This window comes from Eumetopias jubatus, unplaced genomic scaffold, assembly GCF_037043125.1.
Source record: "Eumetopias jubatus isolate StellerSeaLion01/CBP00866 unplaced genomic scaffold, mEumJub1_p1.0 scaffold_15, whole genome shotgun sequence".
NCBI lineage: Eukaryota > Metazoa > Chordata > Mammalia > Carnivora > Otariidae > Eumetopias > Eumetopias jubatus.
This window is the reverse complement of record NW_028274821.1, coordinates 91,569,081-91,592,966: the sequence shown is the minus strand read 5'-3', so window position 1 is coordinate 91,592,966 and position 23,886 is coordinate 91,569,081. Positions and strand designations below refer to the sequence as shown.

The 23,886-nt window shown below is 53.3% G+C and overlaps 1 long non-coding RNA gene across 1 annotated transcript; it reads left to right on the top strand.

The window, feature by feature from the left end:
• Nucleotides 1-19,694: 19,694 nt before the first annotated feature.
• LOC114204211 (uncharacterized) lies at nt 19,695-23,266 on the top strand. Its single transcript, XR_015766871.1, has 4 exons — nt 19,695-19,868; nt 20,989-21,143; nt 21,902-22,108; nt 22,349-23,266. It is a non-coding gene; the product is annotated as an uncharacterized LOC114204211 (long non-coding RNA).
• The last annotated feature ends 620 nt before the right edge of the window (nt 23,267-23,886 follow it).

Below are 23,886 nucleotides of genomic sequence, written 5' to 3'. Positions count from 1 at the left end.
GGGCTGGGGTTGGGTGGGGTGGTCAGTGTTTAACGGGGACAGAGTTTCAGTTTGGGAAGATGGAAGAGTCTGTGGATTGTGCTTGCACAACAGTATGAATCTGCTTGATGCTGCTCAACTGTGCACTTAAAACTGGTTAAAATGGTCAATTCCTTCTTATGTATATTTTACCATAATAACGAATTTTTAGAAAGGGCAGGCAGGCAAATGGGATTGGTCTGGAGGCTCTCCCTGCCCCTGAACTAGCTGATGGGGCATTGGCTGAAGGTGGCCCCTATCCAGCAAGGCAGCTTCCTGACACGGGGAGCCCCCTGTTCTCATCTCTCTCGGGCCGGGGGGGCCGGGGGAGGGCTGGCGTCTGCAGTCGGCCTGCCCCCGACCTACCCTGCGGGATGCCAGAGTCAGGCTATCAGGTACCAACCGGATCACTCCACTCTTTCTGTAGCAAGTTTCCCCCAGTAGCCTGCGTGGTCCCCGCCCTGCCCGGGGCCCTGGTGCCGTGGGCTCTGACACTTCTCTTGTCGCCCTCTCTAGACGGTGCCGGCACGCAGTCGGAGCTCGCCAGGCCGCTGTGGATGGCATACTTCCAGCCCACACCCTGTACAGCACAAGCTGCCCACGGCTCAGGGCCGGGGGCGGGCGGGGTCCTGGCACTTCCCAGTTGACTTTCGGAGTCCCCCGTTCTGACACAGAGCAGGCTGGCCCAGGTGAAGCTGAAGGTCCCATCAGCTCACTGGTCGGGTTGGCCGTGTGCAGGGAGCTCTCTTGTGATCCCGGATGCAAAGCACGAATGTCACGCGCATCTGGACAGGAAAGGAGGAAACACTGAGGCGGCTGGCCCGGTGGGGCTAGTGGGCCAGACACAGAGAACACAAGAAGGAGAGGCAGGAGGCGCGCAGCAGGTGGGCAAGATCAAGGGAAGGGACCAGCCAAGCACAGCAGCAGGAAAGTACCTTGTGTCCAAGGACCTGGGGTTTGGCGGAACAGAGGCCATTCCCAGTCGGACAGGAAGCTGGAACACCAAGCCCCAGGGGGTGGTGGCAGAGCTAATCCCAGGGCAGGTCTGAGCAAACTGGCATGAATCGGACACCCTCCCAGATCCCTGACTTTCAGACCAGAGTTGTCCCTGCCTGTGGGACACTCACAGACAGGTATCCCTGGCAGGCTGGGTGGCCTAGTGGACCCCACCAGGTCATGATCGTCCCCAGAGCTGTGGTCCACACCTTCCAGGGAACCAGGAAACCCTGGGACTCTGCCCAGGTGCTCGTGCCTTCTGGGCCATGGGGTTTGGCTGGCTCTAGGAGTTGCCCTGCCCACCACCCACCGCCCACACCATGTCTCTGCTTTGGTCATGAAGAGCAGACACACTTTAGAACGAGGACAAAAATTAATAGTGACGGCCCAGGGCATCCCCCCCAGCCAGTCTGGGACAGGGTTTCCTTAAGGGACCCTGCTCCATGCCCAGCCCAAGACAGGCCATGTCTGCCTGCCTCCTATCAACAAAAGAATTTCAGTGACTAAACATAAGGAAAAGCAGCGGCTGTTGTCTTTGGTTGTCTCCCCCGGGAAGACGTGTGCACTCCTGCCCAGGCTGGGCCCTGACTCCGCAGGAGGCTGAAGAAGCCCCGTCCCTCTCTGCGCCTCCTCCCAGGCTCTGGCAGGGCCCCCCCCCCAGCCAGGCCCTGTCCCAGGAGGCAGGAGGGCATGGAGGGAAGACTCCAGGGCTCTGTCCCGGTCTCCCTGGACCGTCCCGGTGTCTCTCCAAGTCCACTTTCTCCTGCCGTCAGGGGAGAGGGCTGAGCAGAGCATGGAAGCCTTCCCAGAGGCCCCCAGGATGCCATCTTTCTCCTCTGGTCGAAGAAGGGCTGACCCCAGGTCACAACCCCAGCTGTGGGGCACACCTGGGAGATCTGGACCCACCCAGCCCACTTCATGTACACTAAGGTGGGGTTTGGACTGCTATTCTGGAAGGTTCCCTGAGATCACACTGTGTTCCACGCCCCTGCACAGGGCCACGGAGGAGAGGGTGAATGAACAGTGCCAGGTCCTGGGCGTTCCTAGATGCGCACGAAGGTCAGATCCTTGCCCTCCTGGTCGCTGAGGAGAGGCAGCTGGGCACAGCGTGGCCCCGGGCAGGAGCTCTGAGCAGGTGGACCTGCTGCTCTCCGTGCTTCCCTGCGCGTCCCCTGAGAGGGCGCACTACTGTTCCCGTGGGGCGGGGGCTCCAGATGCCCAGCACTCCGCCAGGGTTGCCCCATCTACAGCCGCAGGGGCTGGGCCCGGGGCCTGCCGGTCCCACTGACAAGACCCTGAGTTGTTGAGCTGGTTTGTGTCCACGGAGCAACAGAGATGGCCAGGGAGGGAGGGGGTCCAGGCAGGGAGGGGGGCCAGGCAGGGAGAGAGGGCCAAGGGCCAGACAGAAGACTCCATCTCTCAGCCAGAGAGGCAGAGACCACCCTCTGGGAAAGTGCAGCAGACCGCACCATCCTGGCCAGGTTGGGAGGAGAGGGGTCGGGGCGGGAAGGGGCCTTCCTCCTGGCTCTCCATTCCCCTCGCCTCCACTCTCCCTCCTTCCCTCCCCTCTGCCCTTAGATGTCAGCCTCACAGGGTGACCTTGGGCCAGCTCCAGGCGGTATTACTGCCCTCGGGGAGCCAGCCTGCGCCCACAGGAGACTCCTGTCCCCTCAGGCTACTTCCTCCTTCCCTTTCTCTCTCTCCCTGCTTCTGTCCCCACATCCCCACCCCCAGCAGGTGCCCCACGTCCCCCACTCCAAGCCCTGGCGATGTCGGAGATCTAAGCAGAATTCTGGAAGGGACTCTGAGCCCCCTCTGTCACAGGCAGACTTCACTGCAGGAGGAAGGCCCCTCCTCGACCGCCTTCTCCACCCCTAGGGCTCGGACAAGTAAAGAAAAGAGAGCCCAGGAGAGGGGACGGGGACAGGAAGCCTGGGCAGGAGGCCTAGGGAGGAGGGCTGGGCAGGACGGCTGGGCAAGAGAACCAAGCAGGGGGCTTTGCACGTCAAATCAAGACATTTCCCCCAAGGGTCTGCCCCACCCCACCCCCAGCTAACACCACTCAGGCCACATTCTGTGGTACTTCCCTGGGTACCACCATCGACCCCGCCCAAGACCACACCCACTCCCACCCACAGAAGCAAACATAGCCCCCAGACCCTCCCTGCTCCCACCACAGCCAGCTGTCCCCACCAAGGCCAGTTCTGGACTTCTGGCTCTACGTAGCTGGGAAGCCCCGACCAGATGGCCAGAGGCCCGTGGAGATAACCGTCACCCCATCCTGGAGCCCCAGCCTGGAGTTCCTCCCCATTCATCTCCTCACTCACCTCTGCGGTCCATGGCTCCTCCAAGGACCCACGGGCACGTGCCCTGGAGGCAGAGGCTCAGATAGGAGGTGGAGGGCTTCCTGGCAGAAGCTAAGCACAGCGTAGCCCTTAGGCTCAGAGCCAGACCAACCCGAGGAACAAAGTCCCGGCTCCTGCCTGGGCCCAACCCCACCTGTCCCTTCTGGGTGGGAGGAACCTCAGCAGCTTTCCGGTTTGCCCAGATCTGGCAGGGAGAGGCAGCTAGGTCTGTCCCATGACAAAAACCAGACTTTTCAGCCAGATGCCCGAGGCAGGCTGCCCTGCTGGAACAGGGGCAGTAACATCCCCTACCTCAGATCATGGAAGGACCCATTTGGTGGTTTCCCCTGCTCTCAGGGCCCAGCCTGCCTGCATTACAGCCTCCAAGCCCTGGGAGATTTGGCCCCTGCTCACCTCTCCAGCTTAGGCTGGTCCCCGACCTCTCCACCTTTCCTCACTTGTGTCTCCAGCCCGGCGAGCTGCTTTCCTCACCTGGCACTTCGTCTACCCAACCTCCAAACAGCACAGTGGTCTCGGATGCTTTCCGGGTCTCCTCATTTTCTCTGGAGGGGGAGGTCCCAGAGATTTCTGACACACTGGATTAAAGAGGAGCTTCAGTGAAGGCATAGGAGAGAGTGTCCCTGGGGTGCAGGGACACCAGGGTATGGGGAGCCCACTCAAGGATTAAACACGGCACGCCACAGAGCCTGGGAGAGAGAGGACATCCATCTCTCTGTCCCTGTTCTCCTGCTATGACTTTCTGTGCACGCTCCCATCTGGCCCAGAGGGAGGGATGATGGAACCAGTTGGGACAGGGCAGAGATGCCACACCACCACTGCCAACCAGCCTGGCCCCACCGCTAAGTGCCAGCCACTGGGAATGGAAGAGACGGTGCTTCCATGCATCATACCAAAGGCACACGATGGCCTGCCTCTGGCTGAGGGCAGGGGAGCAGAACTGCGCCCACGGAGGCCCCTTGTCAGGGTGATATGGGAGCAGGAGAAGCTGAATGACAAATCAGTGTCACACCTACTTCACTCTGTGTACAAAACTTAACTCAAAATGGAGTAGTGGCCTAAATAAGAGCTTAAAAGATGGAAAAATAATCCAGTCAAGAAATGGACAGAAGACATGCACAGACATTTCTCTGAAGAAGACATACAAATGGCCAAGAAACACATGAAAAAATGCTCCATGACCTGGAGTCACTGAGGTCAACACTAAAGTAAGTGATGCTTCTGGAAATCCCCTGGAAAAACAGAAAGGTAAGAAACCCCAATGGAGAGGTGGGCTTGTTGGAGGAACCTTACCATGTTACCTGCTCATCCACCCAACAGATGGTCAGGGGAGGATTCAGAAGACACACCTTTGCCACACGCAGAGCTCAGACATCCTGGAAAAGCAGCACGGTGGCTCTTCTCTGAACCTGGAACACAGGTACAAGACCGTAACTGAGCTCCCAGGACCAACACAGGTGTCACAACCCAACAGCAGAGAACACGCAGCAAAGTGTTATTTCCACAGGCAACGTATGCAAGGTTCCTGTGACTTTCTCCCAGACTAGTGCAGTGAACTGGATGAGACGACCCACCGGGGTCTAGAGACCCCTCTCTCTGTCCCCCACCCCCAGGTCTGGTGACTAGAAGCCTCACTTGAGCTACCTGATTGGTCACAGCCCCTCACTGAACTTCTAAACATGCATTAGTTCAAGTCCTGGGGCCCCAGACACGAAGAAGGCTCGCTGTGATCCTTCCTCCAAGCCCCACCGAAAGAGCCAGGGCCAAAAGGAGATTACTGTTGACCTTAAAACCGCCGGTACTTTACCAACAAAATGGGTTTATTCGGGAATAGCAGAGAATTGCAATTCGGGACATGCAAGCTACAGTAAAACCACAGACAACTCCAACAAAGAAAGAAGTGTTATTTTAGGAGGAGAAAGTTAGAAGGGGCTGTCCTGAACCGAAGTCCACTGGACAAGAGCAGGAGTTCAGTGTGAGGGCAGTTTCCCACTGGCTGAGTTGCTGGAGTAGTGGTTTTCTCACAGGAGATGAAGCGTCCATCCTTCTGTCGGGTCTGCAGACATGATTCCCTCCTGTGGAGGATCCTTCTGCTGGGGTGTGTGACAGTTCTTTCTGTGACTGACTCCGGGTGACAGAGTGCACGAGAGCTCCTCTTTCAGGCCTCTTGACTCTGTTTTAGTGAGCTTTCCCTTATTACTTTTCCTACTACCACGACCTTTGGGATGTTGGAACCCCAGTTCCTGTGCAGGAGGGGTTCTGGTTAGGGCAATCTTCATCCGCTTCCCTCCGCCCAAGCGGGGGGTACCTTTGAAACTGGGGACTGCCACCATTTGGTTCTGGAAACGTTCCTGACATTCGGCCCCAGAGGTTTTCTCCCACGATGCTGCACTCGGCTCTTCCCCACCTGAGGCCCAGAGCATCCGAGCGTCTGTCAGGCCTCCCCGACCCACTCTGTGCTCTTCTATTGTCCATGTGCTATCGCCCACTGATGCCCCTGGATGAGCTGCTTGTGTTGTCACCCGCCCCAGAGCACGTCACGTGCCGCCCTGTCCCGCACACCGGCAGCCCCGAAGCTCTGGGCCAGGGAGGGGGTGACGGCCAGGCCTGGGGAGGCCCAGAAGGTGAATCAGGGCATTTTCAGTGTTGACACTTGGCGATAGGTTCCATCTCCCACAATGACACACAGGTAACTCAGAAGTACGTTTTTAAACTTCTGAACACGAAACTTCTACAATCACGTCTTAACTTTAACAACTAAATCATGCCGCGGCCAGACAACACGCCTGGTAGGACGTCGATTCCTTGAAACAGAGAACTTGCTTCATGGACCAGGCCGTCAGTTCTCGTTGCTGCTCCAGATGTGGGTGGAGTCCGCACCTTGTTCCCACTCACACCGCTCTGTGTCCTTAGATCAAGCTCATCAAGCCTCATCTAGACCTTCCGTATCCACCGGACTTCTGCCGGGTGTTTCTAGGCCTAAGAGAGGCACCAGAAATCCTCCGCTTTTGTCTGTGAGCGGATTTCCCCTGGGAGACTTGCAGCTCCATCACTGGGGGCGTCAGAATCGCTCTGCCTGCCGGGGGCGCGGAGCCCCTCCTTCCCGCCGTGACCTACCTTACCCTCCACAGCGCTGTTTATCCTCTGGTCCGCTCTGCCCAGTACAGCCACACCAGCCTTTGTTACAGTGTTTCTTACCTGGAGCTCAGTCAAAAGAGTTATGGACGGCTTTACTGAAACATTACTCAGGAGCCATGAAATCCACCCCCCGCCCCCCCGGGGTCCTGTGCATCCGCAGCGGTTCCGCCTACCCACAGGTGTGCGGGGGAATGCCACCGCCTCCCTGGCCATCTTCCATCGCCTCGCCGAGTCGCAGCTTCTAGCCTTCCTTGTCTCCTGCCTTCTCCTGGACTGACGTCCTCCAGCGCCACCCCCCGTCTCCCCCTTCCTCCCAGCGTGGCGCACACTGTGCTGAACTTCCAGCCCGCATCTATTTTTTTCCACTAAAGATTTATTTATTTTAGAGAAACAGCAGGAGCGGGAAGAGCAGAGGGAGAGCAAGACAGAATTTCAAGCAGACTCCATGCTGAGGGCGGAGCCTGATGTGGGGCTGATCAGAGGACCCTGAGATCCGGACCTGAGCCAAACCAAGAGTCAGGCACCCTTGAACCACTGAGCCCCCCAGGCAGCCCCCAGCGGTCATCTTAACTCTTTTCAGGTGCATGTTTACCTTAAGCCCTCATTTTTGCTCCTCTTACAAATCAACACAGGATAACTCCCTCCAAGTCACAGGCAAGGTCGGCTCCACCCTCTGCCAGTCACCTGAGGCCACGGAGCCCCCCTTTCCCGAGGAGCCTAGACCGCACAGACCGAGCTCCTGGCCGCGGTCACACGAGGTGGGAGGGCAGCCCCAGGTCAGGGAGGAGGTCTGGGCGCCCGGGCTGCAGGCCCTGATGCCAGGCCGGCCCGCTCCAGGTCCTGGGGCAGGATCTGGCCCTTCTTGCGGGCCTTGTCCAGGCACCGCTCGGCCTGGGCCGCCTTCTTCTTGTGCAGGTTCTGCCGCCACTTGTCCTGCCTCCTCTGCTGCATCTTCTGCACCACATGGGCCGTGCCCTTCTCCCACCTGCGCTCCCCCTGAGCAACGCTTCTCTTTGCGCTTCAGGGCCTCCCGCCCCAGGTGCTCGTCCTCGCGCATGCGCACGCCCTCGGCCTTGTAGGGCAGGTTGGTCCACTGCATCTTGCTCTCCAGCTCCCGCCCCTTCCCCTCGTCCTGGTCCCGCAGCTCCTCCCGCCAAGCCTGCCGCGCCTGCAGGCGCTCCAGTAGCTGCCGGTAGTACCTGCCCGTCAGCGGCGCCAGCTTCCCCTTCCCCTTCTGCCTCTTCTCCTTCCGCGCTGGGCCTTGCTGGCTCCATCAGCTCCCCTAACTCCAAAGTGGAGGAGAGCAACACGACCTGTGACCCAGAGTTCCCTGATGGCCAGGAAAAGAAGGTGACTGCCCCATCCCTTCTCCCTGATAGCCCCTCCCAGTGCCAGTGATCCCCACTCCACATGCACAACAGGGGCCGGGGAATCCCAACTCCTAAAAAGAGCTTCTAGAAGTCCCTGAGCTGGACCCCAGCCTGGAGCGCCCTGCAGGATCCAGAGAACCTACCGATCCTACCGTCTTCACAGTTCTGAGCCTCCACCTCTTCATCATCCCTGATGATCTTTGGCACCATTTAGCCAACACAGCTCGTCCTCCTCTTGAGCTGCCACCATGTCCCTGACTGCCACACGCACCCGCAAACCCTCTGTCTCAGGGTTCGGCAGCCACAGCTTCTCCTTGCAGCTCTCCACCCAGCACAGGGGCAACACAGCATCGTCCACATCACGCTGGATGTGACAAGTGCATCCTGGTGAACCCTGTAGCTGGGGAGTCCCCGTGGGGCCCTCCTCTCTGAGCACAGACCTCTTTTGAAAGGCTCCTTGTGAATGAGCCCATCAGGACTTCCTGGCAGCCTGCCCCTCCCTGGAAAGAGGGATACCATAGCCCCATGGTCTCCACAGGACGCAAGTGCAGCAGGACTCCTCTAGAGCTAGAACCAGCTCCACAAGTACCTGCAGAGTTAGGGGCAATGCCGGGCTCAGAGGAGGAGCCAGCTGCAGCCCTGGCTCGAGCATGAGCTCTAATGTTACAGCCGGAGGCAGCAGGAGTCTTGCACTGGCTCCAGAGGACAGGGACATCTGGGACAAGCTCCAGAGGTAGAACACATTCCAGCAGTAGCAGCACCACCAAAACTGGAGGCAGAAAATACTAGTCTCTGCTCAAACACAAAGGCCAGAAATAGAGGCAGTTTTACCACCAACTCCCGTGAAAGCTCCAGCGATACTTCTCTAGCACCAGATCTAGAGCTAGAACGAGGTCGGGTCGGAGACAGGTCCAGAACTCGCTTTGGCACACCAGTTCCAAGCTGGAGCCTGGCCAGCTCCAGAGCCAATGCCAGCTCCAGCCGGTGCTCTAATTCCTACACACAAGCTACCAGGAGCTCAAGCACCACCACCAACAACAACTCCAGACACAGAGACTACTGGGTCACCAATCCGGGGGTCAGCCCGCTGCCAGCTCTAGAGCTATAATCTGCTCCATCACCAACTCCAGAGCTAGAGCCAACGCAAGACTCCGAGCTGGCCCAGCTCCACAGTCAGCTACAGCAGCACCTCGGACACGGGGCCAGCGCTGGTTCCCCCTGCAGAGCTAGAGCCAATGGGCTCTACGCAGCAAGCTCCAACCCAGCACCAGCTCCAGAGCTAGAGCCGGCTCCGGCCCCAGCTCCCGGACCAGCTGATGAGCTCCACCAGGGCCAGTTCCAGCACCAGAGTCGGCCTGTCCTCACCAGCAAAGGCATTCCTTTCTTCTCTTTTGGCTTTTTCTTTTTCTCTTCATGTTTCCAGGTATATTTCTAACTTCAGATAAAATAAGCGTTATCTTAAACACTTCACAGTGTGCAAACCACTGTTATTAACTACATTTCCCGCGCTGGGCACCATCACCACTCTCTAGTCCCAGAATATTTAATGCCCTGGAGAGAAACCCCGCCCCCACTGAGCAGGCAGGCCCTGGCCATTCCCCACTCCCCCTGCTCCCTGGCAACCACTAATCTGGCACCTGTCATTTACCTGTGATGAATCTCTCATACACGTGGGATCATACCGTATGTGGTATTTGGGGGCTAGTTTCTTCCGCTGAGTATAATGTTTTCGAAGTTCGCCCACGTGATAGCGTGTATCAGTACTTCATTCCTGTCATGGCTGAATGAATTCCATCGTATGAACACACCACGCTGTATTAATCCATTCACCTGTGGATGCACCTGTGGGTTGTCTTCACCTTTCGGTTATTGCCAAGAGTGCTGCTGCGAATACTTATGTGCAGGCTCTTGTTAGAGTGCCTGTATTCCATTCTTTGTTTAGATGATGAGTGGAATTGGGCCAAATGATAACAGCATGCTCAACGTTTGGACGACGTGCCACACCCTTTGCCACAGTGGCTCCGCCATATTACATCTCCCCCAGCAGTGGATGAGGGTTCTATTTCCCCAAATCCTCTCCAACACTTGTTATTTCTGCTGACTCACTAGAGCCCCCCTCCTGGGTGGGGGAAGGTATGTCACTGTGGTGTTGGCTTGCATTTCCCTACTATCTCATGATGAAAATCACCCCATGTGCCCACTGGGGCATTTATCTCTCTTCTTTGGAGAAATGTCTATTTTTTTTTTAACGGGGTACTTTATGTTCTTAAATTGTAGGAGTTTTTACATATTCTAGGTGCAAGACCCTTGTCAGATTTATGATTTTTAAATATTTCCTACCATTCGTTGGGTTTCTTTATATTCTCTTGAGATTATCCTTTCATTCAGAAAAGTTTTTAGCAATAATGAAGTCCAATGTATCTGTTTTTTCTGTTGTTGTTTCTGGTTTGGATGCCGTATTAGAGACACCATTGCCAAATCCAAGGGAATGACGATGATTTGCCCCTAAGTGCTCTTAGTTTACTTCTGGCGTGTTAAGAGTTTTGGCTCTTAAATTTAGATCTCTGATCCACTGGAGTTAACTTTTTTACATGGTGTGAGGTAATGCTGTGACTTCACTCTTTGGTATGCGGATATCTGGTTTCCTCACACCAGTTGTGGCAAACACTGTTTTTGCCTCATTGAACAATCTCGGTATCCATGTTCAAAAACAACTGACCATAGATGTATGTATTCCTTGATTCGCAATGGTATTCCATTGATCCATATGTGTTGGTCTTCTCTGCTCATACCTTCTGGAAAATGTTATAATCTCACATAGAGGTTTTTTACTCTTAGGAGTTTTTGCATATAAGGTTATGTCATATATTAATAAACCCTTTCTTCCTCCTTTCCATTTCGGAGCTTTTAATCATTCATCTTGCATAATTTCTATGACCAAACTTCCATGACAATATTGAAATGAAGTGGTGGACGTGGGCATCGTTGACTTATTTGGGGTCTTAAGGAGAAAGAGCTATAATCTGCTCCATCACCAACTCCAGAGCTAGAGCCAACGCAGTTGGCTTTCACCACTAAGAATGTACATATGAGCTTTTTTCATCAATATCCTTTATGATAATTTTTAAAGACTCTTTATATGAGAGACTGTGAGAGAAGGAGACAGAGAGAGTGCACGTGAGAGCAGAGAATCTCCAGCAGATTCCCTGCTGAGTGAGGAGTCTGCCACGGGGCTTGATCTCAAGACCCGTGAGATCATGACCTGAGCCCAAACCAAAAGTCAGATGCTCGACCCACTGAGTCACCCAGGCACCCCTCCTTTATCACAATTTAATCTTCTACTTCTATTTTATTGTGAGCACTTATCATGAAAGGGTTTGGATTTTGTTAAAGATTATCCTACATCAATTGACATGATCATGTTTCTTCTGGATGTGGTCTAGGACACCGATTAGCTATGTTGAACAGCCTTTGCATTCCTGGTGTAAATCACACTTGGTCATGATGTATAGTCCTGTCAGTGTGCTGCTAGATTCGGTCTGCTAGAATTCTGTTGAGGATTCTTGCCTCGCTCTTCATCATGGATTTTGGCCTGGCGTCCTCTTTTCTTGTAAGGTCTTTGTTAGTCTTTGGAATCGGGACAATGCTGGCATTCTAGGGTGATGTGGGAAGTGTTCCCTCCTCTTGTATTTTTGGCAGACTTTCAGAAAGATTGATATCAGGTCTTCTTTAAATGTGTGGGACAAATCACCAGGGAAAGCATTGGGTTCTGGTCTTTTCATTGTTGGGAAGTTCTCATTACTGCTTCAGTCTATTTACTTATTACAGGTCTGCTCAGGGTTTCCATTTCTTCTGGAGTCACTTTTGGTCATTTGTGTGCTTCTCAGAATTATCTGTTTCATCTCAGCGAGCCACTTTGTTGGTATAAAATGGTTCCATTTTTGTCTCCTTGTCAATTTTGGTAAATCCGCAAAAGAAAGAAATGTTGTTTTCACTGATTTTCTCACGTGCTCTTCTCTTCCAATTATCTCTGCCCTAATCTTCATAGTTTCTTTTGCTCTACTAACTTTGATCTTCTCCTTTGACTGAAGCAGAGGAACATTCTCACTGCTCCAGATGCCAGCCAGCTGTCCAGGTCTGGGTTGTTGGGTAGAGAAGCAGGACAAACTGGAGAGGATCAGGCTACCTGGGCAATTTCTACCTCACCTGGCGTTCCAGGTCACCCCCAGACTGTCATTTCAGGCTGTACCTCTCCTCCTGCCAGGCAACAGACTGACCTGGCTTCCCATGAACCACTCATGACCTTAGGCGCCTTCTGTGCTGTAGGAACAAGAAGACTAGCTGAATTTTGCCAAGGAGCACTGCGCATGAGCAGGAAAGCCTGCATAGCCCAGGGCACTGTCTTCTTTGCATTTCCTTCACTCCTTGCCATGTGTGGATCACAGCCACCTATACCCATGGACACCCAAGAGCACCCATTCACCTAGGGTGTCTGATGAATGCAAAGTCAACCCTTCAATTCTGCCACCACACCCCCAACACAACACCCAAGACCAAAAGGAGCCCTCACTCCAAGTCCTGAGACCAGCTCAGATGCAGGCCCTCCCTGCGCAGCAGGGACATCGCCTACCTGCTCTGCAGGCTCCTCCAGCCTGATGTAGATGTGGAGGACATTAGTGTGGGTTTTGTCCCAGGGTCCCTGATGGCCAGGAAAAGGCCTGGACTTTCCCCACCCTTTCTCCCTGACATCCCTTCCTGGAGCCTGGGTCCCCACTCCACAGCCACAAGGGGCCAAGAAGACTCAGTCTCTAGAACCTTCTGGGCTAGATGTTGACTGGGGTTGCCTTGCACAGTCTGGTGTTTCTGCTGGCCTTGCCGTTCCTCAGGTTCCGGAGTTGACCTCCCAGTCGTCCCTGGAGACCGCAGGCATCATCTCAGCCTCTGTCAGCACCTCCCCCTCCTCTGCCTCCATCAGATCTGTGGTAGCCTCGGAATCACACGAGCTCCGTGTCTCAGGGTCTGCAACCACAGCTCCTCGCTGCCGCTCTCCATGTAGCAGGTGGGCGCTGCTGCCTCATCCCCATCAGCCTGGACATGAAGATCGGCACCATGTACAAGAGCATCCTGCTGAACTGGGCATGTGGGGCATCCCCTTGGTCTCCTCACTCAGACCTTTCTGGGTACTGACCTCACTGGAACAGCAAGCTACTCTGACCAGAAGCCATCTCTGGGGGGCGGAGCAAGATGACAGAGGAGTAGGAGACCCGGATTTCGTCTGGTCTCAGGAATTCAGCTGGATAGGGATCAAACCATTCTGAACACCTACGAACTCAAAAGGAGATTGAAGAAAAGAATCGCAACAACTCTCTGAACAGAAAAGCAAGCACATTCTGGAAGGTAGGAAGTGCAGAGAAGTGAATCCGAGGTGCTATTCGGGAGGCTAGATGGCAGGGGAGGGGGCCTCCATCGGGCACTTCTGGCAAGTGATAGAGCAGCAGAGCACAAAATTGGAACTTCTAGTAGTCGGCTCTGCTAAGGGACGTCACTCCAGCGCCTAAGCGGGAGGTGAAAACTTCGCAGGACACTGTGGTCTCAGGTCCCTTGGGGTCACGAAAGACCGGGGGTGCCTGAGTGCGGCAGAGCTCCCGGGTATCAGAGCGGGGAAGCCGGCTGCAGAGCCAGAGCCGAGGCGCAGGTTCTCAGCTCGGGGTTGCCATAAACCATGATCGGCGACACAGTCGGGCCATTGCTCCTCCAGCAGGGACCCAACAAGCGGCAGAACTGGGGAGACTCCCCTTCCTCCCCTGGGAGGAGCGGCGCGGGAGCGCACCGCAGGGATCTGCTGGGTTTGGAGACTCCACACGGGGTCGGGTGCCAGAGATAGAAATGCTCAGTCACAGGCCAGGTGAGCACAGAGTGTGGCCAGAGACTAGAGACATGGGAGTGATTGACTGTTTTTCTCTGGGGGCGCACTGAGAAGTGGGGCCCCAAGTTCTCGGCTCCTCCGGGGCGGAGACTGGGAGGCCACCATGTTCACTCTTGTCCTCCAAAGCTGTACCAAAAGCTTGCAGGGAACGAAAGCTCCCGAGATCAAACCCGAGCAGATTACTTAGCCCGGACCAGGCAAGGGTGGGGCAATTCCACATTTAGGAACCATGGCAACAGGCCCCACCCCCAAAAGATCAGTAAGAACAACCAGCCAAGATCAAGTTTACTGATCAATGAGAACTGCAGAATGCCAGCGCTAGGGGAATACTGCACATAGATTTCATGGCTTTTTTCCCATGATTCTTTAGTCTTTCAAAGTTAATTTTTTTAACTTTTTTTTTTGAACTTTTCTTTTTCCCTTTTTCAACCAACATCTTATCAATCCCTTTTTAAAAATTTTTTTTTTATTTTTCATTTTTAGAGTCATATTCTATCCCTTCATAGTAGTTACCCTTATTTTTGGCATATATACTAAATAAGTTGTTCTCTCTTTGAAATTTTGAGATACAGTTTCTTCTAACAGATCAAAATATACCCTAAATCTCTAGTGTATGGCTTTGTTCTAGTCTCCTGCCTGATCACATTCTCTCCCCCACCCTTTTTTAAAAACCTTCTTCTTTCTTTTTTCAAACAACTGATCTTATCAATTCCTTTTATAACATATTTTGTAATTTTCATCTTTAGGTCATATTCCATCCCTTCATCATATCAACCCTTATTTTTGTACATATATAAGTTTTTCTTTCTTTAAAATTTTGGGAGGCACTTTCTTCTAACAGACCAAAATACACCCAAAATCTAGTGTGTGGCATTGATCTATGCACCAGCTGATCATATTTGACCATATTCTGTGTTTTTTGTTTTGTTTTGTTCTGTTTTTGTTTGTTTTTATCTTTTCCTTTTTCTCTTTTTTTTTTCTTTTACTTTTTTCTTTCTATCCCTTTCTTTTCCCCTGGTTTCAGGTCTTTTCTGATTTCTTTAGAGTATATTTTCTGGGGACATTGTTACCCTGTTAGCATTTTGTTCTCTCATTCTTCTATTCTCCTCTGGACAAAATGATAAAACGAAAAAAATCACCTCAGCAAAAAGAACAAGAGATGGTACTGACCGCCAGGGACCTAATCAATACAGACATTAGTACGATGTCAGACCTAGAGTTCAGAATCATGATTTTAAAGATACTAGCTGGACTTGAAAAAAGCATGGAAGTTATTAGAGAAACGCTTTCTGGAGAAATAAAAGAACTAAAATCTAACCAAGTCGAAATCAAAAAGGCTATTAATGAGGTGCAATCAAAAAATGGGGGCTCGAATTGCTAGGATTAATGAGGCAGAGGAGAGAATCAGTGATATAAAGACCAAATGTTGGAAAATAAAGAAGCTGAGAAAAAGAGAGATAAACAACTACTGGATCACGAGGGCAGAATGTGAGAGATAAGCGATACCATAAGACGAAACAACATTAGAATAATTGGGATCCCAGAAGAAGAAGAAACAAGAGAAGAGCAGAAGGTATATTGGAGCAAATGATAACAAAGAACTTCCCTAATGTGGGGAAGGAAACAGGCATCAAAATCCAGGATGCACAGAGGACCCCTCTCAAAATCAATAAAAACAGGTCAACACCCCGACATCTAATAGTAAAATGTATGAGTTTCAGCGACAAAGAGAAAATCCTGAAAGCGGCTCGGGTGAAGAGATACGTAACCTACGATGGTAGAAAAAAGATTGGCAACAGACCTATCCACAGAGACCTGGCAGGCCAGAGAGGACTGGCATGATATATTCAGACCACTAAATGAGAAAAATATGCAGCCAAGAATACAATATCCAGCTAGGCTCTCATTGAAAATAGAAGGAGAGTAAAAGCCTCCAGGACAAACAAACACTAAAGGAATTTGCAGACACGAAACCAGCCCTACAAGAAATATTGAAAGGGGTCCTCTAAGCAAAGAGAGAACCTAAAAGCAGCATAGACTAGAAATGAACACAGATAATATATACTAACAGTCACCTTACCGGAAATACAATGGCACTAAATTCATATCTTTCAATAATTACCCTGAATGTAAATGGCCCAAATGCCCCAATCAAAAGACACAGGCTATCAGATTGGATTAAAAAACAAGACCCATCCATATGCTGCCTGCAAGAGACACATTTTAGACCCAAAGAAACCTCCAGATTGAAAATGAGGGGGTGGAAAACCATTTACCATGCTAGTGGACACCAAAAGAAAGCTGGGGTGGCAATCCTTATATCAGACAAATTCGATTTTAAACCAAAGACTGTAATAAGAGATGAGGAAGGACACTATATCCTACTTAAAGGGTCTATCCAAAAAGAATATCTAACAATTGTAAATATCTATGCCCCTAACAGGGGAGCAGCCAATTATATAAGGCAATTAATAACAAAAGCAAAGAAACACATTGACAACAATACATTAATAGTGGGGGACTTTAACACCCCCCTGACTGAAATGGACAGATCATCTAAGCAAAAGATCAACAAGGAAATAAAGACTTTAAATGACACACTGGACCAAATGGACTTCACAGACATATTCAGAACATTCCATCCCAAAGCAACAGAATACACATTCTTCTCTAGTGCCCATGGAACATTCTCCAGAATAGATAACATCCTAGGTCACAAATCAGGTCTCAACTGGTACCAAAAGATTGGGATCATTCCCTGCATATTTTCAGACCACAATGCTTTGAAACTAGAACTCAATCACAAGAGGAAAGTCAGAAAGAACTCAAATACATGGAGGCTAAAGAGCATCCTACTGAAGAATGAATGGGTCAACCAGGAAATTAAAGAGGAATTAAAAAAATTCATGGAAACCAATGAAAATGAAAACACAACTGTCCAAAATCTTTGGGATACAGCAAAGGCAGACCTCAGAGGAAAGTATATAGCAATACAAGCCTTTCTCAAGAAACAAGAAAGGTCTCAAATACACAACCTAACCCTACACCTAAAGGAGCTAGAGAAAACACAGCAAATTAAGCCTAAACCCAGCAGGAGATGAGAAATAATAAAGATCAGAGCCGAAATCAATGAACTAGAAACCAAAAGAACAGTAGAACAGATCAACGAAACTAGGATTTGGTTCTTTGAAAGAATTAATAAGATTGCGAAACCCCTGGCCAGACTTATCAAAAAGAAAAGAGAAATGACCTAAATCAACAAAATCAGGAATGAAAGAGGAGAGATCCCAACCAACACCAAAGAAATACAAACAATTATAACAACATATTATGAGCAACTATATGCCAGCAAATTAGATAACCTGGAAGAAATGGGTGCATTCCTAGAGATGTATCAACTACCAAAACTGAACCAGGAAGAAATAGATAACCTGAACAGACCTATAATCACTAAGGAAATTGAAGCAGTCATCAAAAGTCTCCCAACAAACAAAAGCCCAGGGCCAGATGGCTTCCCGGGGGAATTACACCAAACTTTTAAAGAAGAATTAATACCTATTCTTCTGAAACTGTTCCAAAAAATGGAAATGGAAGGAAAACTTCCAAACTTGTTTTATGAGGCCACCATTACCTTGATCCCCAAACCAGACAAAGACCCCATCAAAAAGGAGAACTACAGACCAATATCCTTGATGAACATAGATGCAAGAATTCTCACCAAAATACTAGCCAATAGGATCCACCAGAACATTAAAAGGATTATTCACCACGACCAAGTGGGATTTATCCCTGGGCTGCAAGGTTGGTTCAACATCCTCAAATCAATCAACGTGATACAATACATTAACAAAAGAAAGAACAAGAATCATACGATCCTCTCGATAGATGCAGAAAAAACATTTGACAAAGTACAGCATCCTTTCTTGATCAAAACTATTCAGAGTATACGGATAGAGGGTACATACCTCAATATCATAAAAGCCATCTATGAAAAACCCACAGCGAATATTCCCAATGGGGAAAAACTGAGAGCTTTCCCCCTAAGGTCAGGAACACGGCAGGGATGTCCACTGTCACCACTGCTATTCAATATAGTACTAGAAGTCCTAGCCACAGCAATCAGACAACAAAAAGAAATCAAAGGCATCCAAATCGGCAAAGAAGAAGTCAAACTCTCACTCTTTGCAGATGATATGATACTGTATGTGGAAAACCCAAAAGACTCCACCCCAAAACTGTTAGAACTCATACAGGATTTCAGTAAAGTGGCAGGATATAAAACCAATGCACAGAAATCAGTGGCATTCCTATATACCAACAACAAGACAGAAGGAAGAGAAATTAAGGAGTCGATCCCATTTACAATTGCACCCAAAACTGTAAGATACCTAGGAATAAATCTAACCAAAGAGCAAAGGATCTCTACTCAGAAAACTATAAAATACTCATGAACGATATGCAGGAAGACACAAAGAAATGGAAAAAGTTCCATGCTCATGGATCAGAAGAACAAATATTGTGAAAATGTCAATGCCATCTAGAGCAATCTACACATTCAATGCAACCCCCATCAAAATACCATCCACTTTTTTCAAAGAAATGGAACAAACAATCCTAAAATTTGTATGGAACCAGAAAAGACCCCGAATAGCCAGAGAAATGTTGAAAAAGCAAAGCAAAGCTGGCAGCATCAGAATTCCAGACTTCCAGCTCTATTTACAAAGCTGTCATCATCAAGGCAGTATGGTACTGGCACAAAAACAGACACATAGATCAATGGAACAAAATAGAGGGCCCAGAAATGGACCCTCAACTCTATGATCAACTAATCTTTGACAAAGCAGGAATGACTGTCCAATGGAAAAAAGACAGTCTCTTCAACTAATGGTGTTGGGAAAATTGAACAGCCACCTGCAGAAGAAGGAACCCGGGCCATGGCAATAACATGCTCACCAGGCTCCTTCTAAATCGAGGATGATGTGGCTCTGATAAGAATGCCCGGATTGTGTCCCCTGAACCCCCCAACCCACAGTGTCCCCTGACTCCTTGCCCAGCATCCAGAGAGCCCTGCATGAGCTGGTCTAGATATGCTCCCCAGTGTGCCCCCCTCACCCCACTCCAGCCTCTGTAGAGCCTTCCCTCCCCAGGGAGCCCATCAAGAATCTGCCCTCGGAGCCCCGTGCCGTCCCTTCGTATGACCCCCATCCGGGATGACCTCACCTCCAAGCCTGGGCTCAAAGGCTACTTCCTCGGGCTCCTCTGGAAGCTCAGGCTTTGGGTCAGGTTGATCTGGGTTCAAACCCACAGCAGGGCCCTGTCCCAGCCCTGTGACTGGCAAGCTCCTATGGGAACTCTTGGGACCTCCGTTTTCTACTTTGAAGATGGGGTCAGTGACTCCCACCCCAGGAGGATGTGTTGGGGTTTAAAGCAGGGAGATGAGAGTGTGTGAGTGCGGACCTTGGGGAGACGGGGTGCTGCCAGGAAGACAGGGGAGGGGATGTAGAGGAGAGGAACGCGACCTGACCTCCTCCCTGCCCAGACGTGTCCCCATTCCCCCTCCCCTGACCCAGCCATGCACCGGGACGAACACTGGAGTGGAACGTGGCGGCCAGGACGGCAAGGTGGGGGGTATATTTCATTCCTCTCTGGTCCCCAGGTCTCCATGTCCACTCAGTCCAGCTGCCCTGCCTGGCGGGAGTGGGGCTGGCCCCCGGCCTAAGGGGACATGGGGTCACTGAGCAGGCAGTGGAGATCGGGACCCGTGGGACCGACCCCACCGCGAGCCCCTTGGTGTTGCGCATGCCTGCTGGGAGGTGGGGTCCCGCGCATGCGCCGTCTGCTGGGCCGTGTGCGCGCCTGCGCAGGATCCACCGGCCTCCGACGACCGTTGGCGGGAGGACCCCGCCCACCCAGAGTGCACCTGCGCCACGTCCACCCAAAAGGTGGGAGCCGACCGGCCACCCAGAACCACGCTAATGGAGTTCCTCCTCCAACCCCTCGTGGGACAGTCCGCAAACTGAGGGCAGGAGACGGAGGGACTGGCCTGGGACGCACCAGGTGAACAGAGGCTAGAGGAATGGGGAGGGTTCCGGCTTCCGAGGCCAGGGCTTCACCTCCCATGGGGTTTCCTTTGGGAATGAGGGTCCCTAAGATCCTGGGGCACCGCTGCCCACACTCCCATGTGGGGCCCTTTCCTCCGGTCATCCTCGCATGGACACATATACACACAAGGCTCTGTGCGCACACTCACACACACACACACACACACATACACAAACACACAATCTAACTCCCCAGGGGGGGTCAAAGGGGGCGTGGACCCAGGAGGTGACAAGGGGGGAAGAAGGAAGAGGTTGGAGGCAGCTGGGTCCTGGGGTGTGGACATTGTCTCCTGGGAACATGCCCGGGGCCATAGCATGGGGGATGGGGGAGACATGCCAGGCTGATGGCCAGGGCGTCCCCAAGATGCCCAAGGGCTGTCATAGGCACCCGCATTCTAGAGACAGCCCCCTTCCAAACAGTTCACTTGGCTGGAGATGCTCCGATCCTGCTGTACCCCAATGTCCTGAGGATGTGGTCTCAGGAAAGTCACTGCATCCCAGGTACAGGGCTGTGCCTGCACGGGGCTGTGTCTGATCTGGGAGCAGCAGGGGGACTGCGCAGGGCGACGGTGAGGACAGCGGGGCCGGGCTGTGATGCCTCCAGGCCGGGCGCTGCTCACTGTCTTTGCAGAGCCCCATGGAAGAAATTGGGGAGAAGCTGGTCAACAGGAACCTCCCTCTACGGCTGCCCAGTGTGGGGCCCGTGCAGCAGGCAGCCAGTAAGGGCTGGTGCAGGCTCAGGGGGAGTGTGGGGACGACGGCTCTCCAGGCCCGGGCTCGGGGAGGGCCAGGAGGGTCTCCTGCCCCAAAGCCATCCAGGTCACTGACCCCCCGGGCTGCCACGACGGCTGTGCCCCTTACCTGGCCGTAATGTCAACCCAAGGAGTCTGGGCTGCTCCCTTCACACACACCAGACACACACATATCACGCACACAAATCACACACACACTCCACCACACACACTAACACACAGACACACACAGACACACATGGACAGGAAGCCCCTTCTAGACATTTTGCATTATTCAGGGAACAGGGCAGACAAATCACCCTGCCCCGCGGGCCTCTGTTCTAGGTGGAGGTCCACCGGTAACCCTAGACGACAAAGCAGAGATGGGCACAGGACGTTGCGTGGGACGCCCTGCCGGCCTCCTCTAGATGTGGATCCCTCTGCTCTCATTGTCCAAAGGATGACGGGCCCTAGGACGAAGAAGAGCCCCTGTCTCCAAGGTGGGGGACATCTGGGGTTTTGGCGGGGCTGGGGGGCTGGGCAGAGCCCTGGCTCCACCGCGTCTGTCATGGCTGCTGGAGGGCAGCGGTGTGGGGGCCTCTCCTGCAGGACAGGAGTGAGACAGCTGAGGCTGTGGGCCCGGGGCCTAGGGAGCGGAGGGGAGGCTGGGGGCCTCGCCTGCTCTGACCCAATCCGGGTGCCACCAGCTCACACTGGGTCCCCCAGGCCAGCTGCATGTGGGGCCTGGACAGGCCGGGCAGACATCCCCGAGAAATAGTGTAGGTATAGGAGACCCCACAGGACTGCAAGGGGGTCAGGCAGCCGTCGGAGCAGGGGCTGGGGGCCAAGGGGCCGTGAGAGCCCAGGCGGGCTGGGCCGAGGGACACTGCCCATTCCCTCCTCCCTCATAGACTTCTGCAGCTCCTCTCTGTGCCCCAGGGCCGGGACAGAGCAGACACTGCATCCCCCCGCCCTCCTGGAGTTTCCAGTGCAGCAGGAGGGACCCCAGACAGACAGTGGATTGGGGCAGGCTCCCCTGAGGAAGGCAGGGGTGCTCACACCCGTGATGGAGAGCTCCCTCCCGTGGAGACTGCTGGCCCCCGCACCTGCTGGCCACACCTGCCCCTGCCTGGATGGCCGGTGCGGGTGGGCTGGGTGGGACTGGCCTCTGGATGGAGCATCCCCAGGGCTGCCCCAGGGGGCTGTGTGGAAGGGCTGCCCAGGCCACTGACTTTGCTTCCTGCCCGCCTACCTCCAGGGCCATCTCCTCCATTCTGGGCACCTGGATGGACCAGTACTCGGAGGACTTCTGTCAGCCCGGACGTTCCCTGCCTCAAGCAGCTGGTGGCCCATGTGCAGCTCAACATGCCCGGTTCTGACCTGGAGCGCCGTGCCCACCTTCTGATGGCCCAGTTGGAGCACGCAGAGCTGACGCAGGCTGACCCTGAGGATGAGAAGACCGGAGGTGGGTGCCTGTGGGTGTGAGGGGAAGGGTCAGGGCTGGCCCCACAGGGAGGAGCCCCAGAGGCTGGTGTGGGGCCTGGAGCAAAGACTGGGCACCCAGCGGGTGGACGGAAGTTGGGGAGACGTCCCGGGGAGGGCTCCTTCCTGGCTGCGGCTTCTCTGGGAGGCCCTGGGCTGGGCTCTGTCTTGCAAAGGCCCGCGGAGAGCAGGCACGGGCTGAGATTTTCTTCTCCTTTCTCAGCTGCTCCACCATCTGAGGAGCTAGAGCGACTCCATCTGCATCTCTAGCATGTGTCAGGAGCCAGGTGCAGGGACAGAAGCCAGGCCAGCTTCCACGGGGCTCTGCAAACACAGGAACTGTCACTCAGCTCGGAGGCCTCACAGCCCTGCCCGACGTCCTCACTGTCCCCCTGCCCAACCCCCTGCTGCTCCCAGATCAGACACACACCTGTGCGTGCACAGCGCAGAGTCTCCCAGAGATGCCCCAGGTAGGAAGGAGCCCTCCCCGGGACGTCTCCCCGACTGCAGTCCACCCGCTGGGCGCTCGGAGCCCAGTCTTTGCTCCAGGCCCCACACCAGGTTCTGTGGGCTCCTCGCTGTGGGGCCAGCCCCGACCCTTCCCCACACACCCACAGGCACCCTGCCCCAGGCTTCTCAGCCTCGGGGTTGGCCTCCATGGGCTCCGGCTCCTGGAGCACAATCCACTGAACGACTACCACAGACAGTGGTCTGGGTGATGTCAGAGGCCTTCCCCGGCAATACTCAGCTCCTGCTCCTGGACAGCCCTATGGGGTCACGCCCCAGGTCATAGAGATGGAGTGGGTGTCTGCCATCCTCTAGTCCATTACATCCGTTGACTACTGCAAAGACAGTGAGGGGTAGCCGGCCCGGAGGCATCACAGCCCTGCCCGGCCGTCCTCACTGTCACATTGTCCAGTCCCCCTGTTGCTCCCAGATCAGACACACACCTGTGCGTGCATAGCCCAACACCCCCGACAGTGACCCATACCTGTGGAGCTCTCGGGATAAACCCTGAGCAGAAGCTCCCAGCCCCCCACACCCCATCGCACCCAGCCAGCCTTGACCTGGGGTGTGAGCATGATCCACCCACCGGGCATCGGACCCATCATCACCCTGCATGAGACCCCTGTACACACACACACACACACACACACACACACACACACACACACACACACGGAGAGCTGGGCTGCACAGTCGGATCACAGCAGTGTCTGACTGGCCTGGCTGGCTCTGGGCCTCCCTTGTTACCTTTGGGTACCTCCAGGCAAATGGCCAGAGATGTCAGGGGTGAGACCTGACCCCGGTCTGCAGTGTAGGAAATGGCTCTCACTGTTGGCTTTTCTACCACATCCTCGGCATGTAGGGATACAGCGGGAGAACAGTTTGATCATTGGAGCATCTCTAGCCAATTGAAGGGAGTAGGGGTCTGTCTCTAGAATGTGGATGCCTATGGCAGCCCTTTGGGCATCGTGGGGACCCCTGGCCTTCAGCCTGGCAAGTTACTCCTCCCCACACCATGGCCCCAGGCATGTTTCCAAGAGTTCCCATAGGAGGTTCCTGTCACAGGGCTGTGACATGGCCCCGCTGTGGGTTTGAACCCAGGTCAATCTGACCCAAGACCGAGCTCATGCAAGGAGCCTGAGGAAGTAGCTTTGACTGGTACAGCTTAAAGTGACAGAAGCTTAACTTTTACTGAATCTACATATTAACTGTTAAATGTAAATATCATAAAGCCTGTAACAGAAAAGGGTGAAG